The following is a 6,378-nucleotide window of genomic DNA, read 5'->3' on the forward strand; positions in this document are numbered from 1 at the left end:
GAAGGAAGCTGAGCAAGCAAAGAAGAAAGTTGTCGGTGCGAAATGGACGTATTTTTCGAACGTAGTCAGCCACAACAGTACACAGCCGGCGCTTCTTTGTTTACATTCCCGAAAGATGCAGTCAAGATGGAAGAACTCGGATAACAGAGACTCTAACCAGGAGGACATTTGACTTGGATACACAGACGCCTGTAGAGAACTGGGACAACACAGACTCTTACCAGGATTACTTTGATTTGGATGACAAAGACGCAGACGTGCTACTGTGAGTATGCAGCTTTGGCTTTTTTTTGCGTATGTACGTAACTTTTTTAAAATATATAAGCTTTATGAACCTTGGGTTAGGTGAACGGTCTTTTGGGCTGAGTGATTGTGTGTGTTGATCAGGTGTTTGAATTGTATTGGCGTGTTCTATGGAGCTAGGAGCTAGCAGAGGAGCTAGGAGCTAGCATAACAAACACGCAGGTGTTATTATGCAGGATTAATTTGTGGCATATTAAATATAAGCCTGGTTGTGTTGTGGCTAATAGAGTATATATATGTCTTGTGTTTATTTACTGTTGTAGTCATTCCCAGCTGAATATCAGGTACCGTGAGTATGCAGCCTTGGCTGCCAAACATTCGATAACTTGACCGTATGTGCGCGTCACGTACGTAACTTTTTAAAAATATATAAGCTTTATGAACCTTGGGTTAGGTGAACGGTCTTTTGGGCTGAGTGATTGTGTGTGTTGATCAGGTGTTTGAATTGTATTGGCGTGTTCTATGGAGCTAGGAGCTAGCATAGGAGCTAGGAGCTAGCATAACAAACACGTAGGTGTTTTTATGCAGGATTAATTTGTGGCATATTAAATATAAGCCTGGTTGTGTTGTGGCTAATATAGTATATATATGTCTTGTGTTTATTTACTGTTGTAGTCATTCCCAGCTGAATATCAGGTCACCCCCGGCTCTCACAGCATCTTCCCTATCTGAATAGCTTCAACTCCCCACTAGTCCTTCACTTGCACTTTACTCATCCATAAATCTTTCATCCTCGCTCAAATTAATGGGGAAATTGTCGCTTTCTCGATCCGAATCTCTCTCACTTCATGCGGCCATCATTGTAAACAATAGGGAACTTTGCGTATATGTTCAACTGACTACGTCACGCTACTTCCGGTAGGGGCAAGCCTTTTTTTTATCAGATACCAAAAGTTGCAATCTTTATCGTCGTTGTTCTATACTAAATCCTTTCAGCAAAAATATGGCAATATCGCGAAATGATCAAGTATGACACATAGAATAGATCTGCTATCCCCGTTTAAATAAAAAAAATTCATTTCAGTAGGCCTTTAAGTTGTTCAACAGTCCGGGGGTCTCCGTTGTGGTATTTTAGGCTTCATATTGCGCCCAACATTGTCAATGGGAGACAGGTCTGGACCACAGGCAGGCCAGTCTAGTACCCGCACTCTTTTACTACAAAGCTACTCTGTTGTAACACGTGGCTTGCTGAAATAAGCAGGGGCGTCCATGATAACTTTGCTTGGATGTTAACATATGTTACTCCAAAACCTGTATGTACCTTTCAGCATTAATGGTGCCTTCACAGATGTGTAAGTTACCCATGCCTTGGGCACTAATACACCCCCATACCATCACAGATGCTGGCTTTTCAACTTTGCGCCTATAACAATCCGGATGGTTCTTTTCCTCTTTTTTTTCCGTAGGACACGACGTCCACAGTTTCCAAAAACTATTTGAAATGTGGACTCTTCAGCTCGGGCCCAGTAAAGCCGGCGGCGTTTCAGGGTGTTGTTGATAAATGGCTTTGGCTTTGCATGGTAGAGTTTTAACTTGCACTTACAGATGGAGCGACCAACTGTAGTTACTGACAGTGGTTTTCTGAAGTGTTCCTGAGGCCATGTGGTGATATCCTTTACACACTGATGTTGGTTTTTGATGCAGTACCACCTGAGGGATCAAAGGTATCATCGCTTACGTGCAGTGATTTCCCCAGATTCTCTGAACCTTTTGATGATATTACGGGCCGTAGATGGTGAAATCCCTAAGTTCCTTGCAATAGCTGGTTGAGAAATGTTGGACAATTTGCTCACGCATTTGTTGACAAAGTGGTGACCCTCGCCCCATCCTTGTTTGTGAAAGACTGAGCATTTAATGGAAGCTGCTTTTATACCCAATCATGGCACCCACCTGTTCCCAATTAGCCTGTTCACCTGTGGGATGTTCCAAATAAGTGTTTGATGAGCATTCCTCAACTTTCTCAGTCTTTTTTGCCACTTGTGCCAGCTTTTTTGAAACATGTTGCAGGCATCAAATTCCAAATGAGCTAATATTTGCAAAAAATAACAAAGTTTACCAGTTCAAACTTTAAGTATCTTGTCTTTGCAGTCTAATCAATTGAATATAGGTTGAAAAGGATTTGCAAATCATTGTATTCTGTTTTTATTTACCATTTACACAACGTGCTAACGTCACTGGTTTTGGGTTTTGTATATATGTATGTGTGAATGTATATCAGGGGTCACCAACCTTTTTGAAACCAAGGGCTACTTCTTGGGTACTGATTGATGCGAAGGGCTACCAGTTAGATACACACTTAAATAAATTGCCAGAAGTAGCCAATTTGCTCAATTTACCTTTAACTCTGTTATTATTAATAATTAATGATATTTATCTTTGTGGAAACACTGATCATCTTAATGATTTCTCACAATAAATATATATAGAAACAGATAAATATCAATATGCAACACTTTATTTTTATATTTTCTCTAAGTGCACATTTTTCAAATTGAACATTTTCAAATGATCACTTCTAAGACAGTCTTGTGAAATCACAATATCCCATTTTAACTAGCTAGCCACTAACATTTTTTAACAAATCATGAATTACTTTGCACCATGTTTGTACAAATAATAACTCATGTAAAATACAAAAGTAAACTCTCAAATTTTTAAATCATGTCACACTTCGAACTGGACACCAAATTTGTTATCTGTTCCTTTGTCAGTTAGTGGGAAGCCTGGCATTGCATGCTGTTAACTAGTGTGTTGTACTCTGGTGTGTAACTTGACACTGCAACTCTGAGTGAGTCTTGCAGATGTGCATCAGTGAGGCGTGTTCTGTGTTTGTTCTTGATGAAGTTCATGTCAGAAAAGGCTGATTCACAAAGATAAGATTTTTCCTCATTGTTTGCAGAACCTTCTTAATCTTTTGGACATATTTTCACAGCAATCTGGCCTTCAGCTTAATTATGATAAATGTAAAATGTTAAGGATCGGAAATCTAAAGGGAACGTCCTTTCGAATGGAATGCAAAGTGCCTGTTTTGTGGACAGATGGACCAGTTAACATACTTGGTGTTGTTGTCCCAGAAAATCTGGAAGATCTATGCTCAGTAAATTATGATAATCGACTAAGAAAGCTTGACAAAATTATGCAATTATGGAAAGGGAAATCCCTAACCTTGTATGGTAAAATGTCTATTGCCAACTCGTTAATTATTCCTCAATTTATTTATTTGTTTTTGTCATTACCAGCTCCATCACAAAACTTTTTTAAGATTTATGAGCGGAGGGTCTTCGATTTTGTCTGGAACGGCAAACCAGAAAAGATAAAAAGAAAGGTTTTGTACAAAGAGTCTGAATATGGGGGCCTGAAACTTCTCAACCTTGAAGCTATGTGTCTGTCTTTAAAAGCATCAATTGTTCCAAAGATGTATTTAAACATTGAGTGGTACACAAATGTCCTGTTGGACAAAAAACATGTACTGTATCAAAAGAAATTGTATCCTTTTTTACAAGTGATCCCCTCCCAGAGAGTCTGCTGGGAAACATGGCGGGGTTCATAAAGGAAACAATCCACTCATAGTGGTGTTTTCAATTTTATGTGCCAGAAAAAAGAGACGATATTTTGCAGCAGTTAATATGGATGAACTCTAATATTGTAATAGATGGAAAGCCTTTCTTTTGGAAAAATATGTTTGAAAGAGGAATCATTTTTGTCAATGATATTATCAATGAGAATGGTAAAATTATGAAGTATGATGAATTTAGAGCTATGTATGGTGATGCTTGCTCAAGCTTTTCATTTTATCAACTAACTGGAGTAATTGGGAAAAGATGGAAACAAATAATTAATTATGGAACTACTAAATTATTAGTTTGTAAATCTCTAATAAAAAATTCTAGTTGGCAAAAAGGAACTAAAATAAATAGAAAAATATATAATTTTTATTTAATAAAGAAATCTTTGAAGGCTGCCTCATCAACACAAATGGAAAATGGGAGGACTTTTTTGAATGCCCGTTGCCATGGGATGCCATATTCAAACTAATCTATAAAACCACTATCTATGTGCAAAATCGTTATTTTCAAATTAAAATGATAACTTCTTACCCACAGGGAACATGTTAAAATTATGGAATATGACAGAGTCAGATGATTGCCGATTTTGTTGTCAGGAGCCTGAATCCACCCTGCATTTGTTTTGGTATTGTCATATTGTGTCTTTGTTTTGGGTGGAAGTTGAAAAAATGTGTTTAAGGATTGGTTTGTTTATGAAGCTTAATGTGGTTTCTGTTATTTTAGGAGAGTTCATTGACAATCATGATTTAGTCAATTTAATTATAGTACTCGGTAAAATGTTTATTTCTAAGGCCAAAAACAGATATTCACTTAGTATTACTTCCGTTGAAAACGATAATGATGCCAAAAAACATTAAAAAAAAGATGAGAAGTCCTCAAAGGCTTATTTTGAAAGTATAATTATGTTTATAGATTATATGATATCTGTTGTTGTGTTCCCTAATTTGAGTGACCTGGACATAATCTGGACTGTACATAAATGCTTATTTTGAAAATGTAATTTTGTTTATAAATTATATGCAATCTGTGTGTTCCTTAATTTTTTTCTGTGTACATGAATGAAGGTGTGTGTTGCTGAGTCCGACTTGGACATTATCTGGACTGGGCCTGGTTTAAAAAACCCTTTAAACAAATCTAATTTCATTGACAACCTGGTCTGTTGAAGATAAGGCCCTTTTTTAAAAAATCAAATAAAATAAGATAAATAAATAAAAAACATTTTCTTGGATAAAAAAGAAAGTAAAACAATATAAAAATAATTACATAAAAATAGTAATTAATGAAAATGTTAGTGGACCAGCAGCCTATACAATCATGTGTGCTTCAGGGACTGTGTCCCTTGCAGATGTGTTGTCTATGTTGTGGGAACCAGAATTTTGGTAGCAGAAAGAAATAACCCCTTTTGTGTGAGTGGGTGTGGATGAGTGTGCATGGGGGAGGTTGTTTGGGTTGATGCACTGATTGAAAGTGTATCTTGTGTTTTTTCTATGTAGATTTAATTTAAAAAAAAAAAAAAAAAAAATTATTTATTTATTTATTTTTTTTATTTTTTTTATTTTTTTTTAGAACAGGCCCGCGGGCGACTCATCTGGTCCTTACGGGCGACCTGGTGCCTGCGGGCACCGCGTTGGTGACCCCTGATGTATATGTATGTATACATGTATTTATATATATATACCAGTGGCGGGCCGTGCATTTCCCACCTAGGCTTTTATTGACGTCCTACTTAGTCCAACTCGGCGGCCTAGTGGTTAGAGTGTCCGCTCTGAGATTGTGAGTTCAAACCCCGGCCCAAAGACTATAAAAATGGGACTCATTACCTCCCTGCTTGGCACTCAGCATCAAGGGTTGGAATTTGGTGTTAAATCACGAAAAATTATTCCCGGGCGCGGCCACCGCTGCTGCCCACTGCTCCCCTCACCTCCCAGGGGGTGATCAAGGGTGATGGGTCAAATGCAGAGAATAATTTCGCCACACCTAGTGTGTGTGTGACAATCATTAACAAAAATACCAAGCATGTAATATTTAGTTTTATGTTAATGCTAACCATTTGAAGGCCTTTTGATCAAATGATGTCAGTTTTCAATTAGTATACATTTTATTACCAGAATTATTTTACTCATTTAAACCTGCAACATTTTCTAATTCAGTGGTTCAACCACCTCCGAAAAAATGTGCCACCATAATGACCAAGGGCAAAATATAATAGCTTAGTAGGCTTAAGTATTCATTAAAAACAAGGCAGAGGTTTTATTTAAGAAGTAAATGTAATATTGTTGGGCACTGTAACTTTACACACAGTTTGAACAGTAACACTGTGTTTGAATATAGGAAACTAAAAGACTGTACTTTAATTTAAGAAAATGATTATTTGGCGTACCACTATTGGTAAATGCTTTTCAGACATTGTTCCATGTTTGCTGGTCCAGCCTCCCTATGCTTTTAACAAGCATTATGTGCAATAAAATTAATACAGGTGAAACTCCAAAAAATGGAAAATCGTGCAAGG

The sequence above is a fragment of the Entelurus aequoreus genome, linkage group LG10, assembly GCF_033978785.1.
Source record: "Entelurus aequoreus isolate RoL-2023_Sb linkage group LG10, RoL_Eaeq_v1.1, whole genome shotgun sequence".
Taxonomy (NCBI): domain Eukaryota; kingdom Metazoa; phylum Chordata; class Actinopteri; order Syngnathiformes; family Syngnathidae; genus Entelurus; species Entelurus aequoreus.